We start from the raw sequence: 1360 nt of genomic DNA, 5'->3' as shown, positions 1-1360 counted from the left end.
TGGCACAGCATGCAAAAATATATTTAAAAAGATTTAGGGAAGAAGGGAAGCACACAGACACATACAGATGCAGATACCCATATGGCCAGGCACAAGTTTGTGCACTTAGTGTGTGCACACAATCTATACTCCATGTTGTGATTAGCACAACACATATCTGCATGTCATCTCAAAAACCTATGTCTCAGAGGATAAACACATAAGAAAACAAAAGTGAAATGAACTGAAACAAGTGAATTATATACAGGAGTGGAAAAGTACATTAATTATATTGATAATTTGAATTAGTATTTCAGTATTGATAGTGGCAAAAAACATTAATCTGCTTAAAAATATTATAAAGGTAGCATGAAGGAATACAATTTAACAAATGATGGTGGATTTGAATATCAAATTGTCCAAAAAGATAAACAACATTTTTAAACAATTTCTCCTCTGCCATTAGATGCCATGACTATGTCCGAGGCAAGGCTGATTAGCAGTTCTGAAAGTGGAGGAGTCAGATGAGGGTTGGTGGAAGAGAGAGTGGCCAATGTTGTTTTGCTCATTCTGGGAAATAAGGAGATGATCCCATTCTGCACTGTGACAACTACTGGACAGAGAGAGAGAGAGAGGTGGCATACAGCACTATGGACTTTGGGTATAAACTTGGCACTGACAAACTGTATGTACATGGCAGTCTTATTGGATTTATTGGCTCATGAGTGGGAATGCAGACATCCATAAGGGAAGGCATAGCAAACTACCATGTCAGCCAACAGGGGAGTTGTTAGGCAAGAAAAGGAAAATACTTCTTATGGTTGTCTGGAAGATGAATTGCTCCTGCCCCAGGTACAGGGATTGAATAGGCAGTACTGTCAGCAGCTAGATGGTCTGCAGGGATGTGGGGAAGGGAAAAATGTTCTTGTATATAATAATTTGATGATTATAACCTCTCATCTTGCTTTTCTCAGAAATTCCATTTCAATTCTTATTCCAATTAAAATCTGGGGTATCCATGTAGACCCCTTTGTTTTTTTTCTTCTTCTTTTCATCTGGTAAGTGTATTCCCAAACTCTATACTTATAAATATCTGTCCATTTTCTGACCCTCTTGTCCTGGACAGGAAAATGGTGGTACAAGCTGAGCAGAGCACACCACACTTCTCTGTTTCCAGCAGGAGTCTCCTGCTCATCCTGTGGCAGTATCAGGCATTCTCAATTAAGATGAGGTGCATAAGATGCTCTAGGTCATGTCCTCAGAATGTCTTGGATCTGCTTTAAGGTTTCTCTCATTGTGCTGTATGAGGTGCATAAGATGCTCTAGGTCATTTCCTCAGAATGTCTTGGATCTGCTTTAAGGTTTCTCTCATTGTGCTGTA

This window comes from Protopterus annectens, chromosome 15.part0 (assembly GCF_019279795.1).
Source record: "Protopterus annectens isolate FY-2018-M chromosome 15.part0, PAN1.0, whole genome shotgun sequence".
NCBI classification, from domain to species: Eukaryota; Metazoa; Chordata; order Ceratodontiformes; family Protopteridae; genus Protopterus; species Protopterus annectens.
This window is presented reverse-complemented; position numbering follows the sequence as displayed.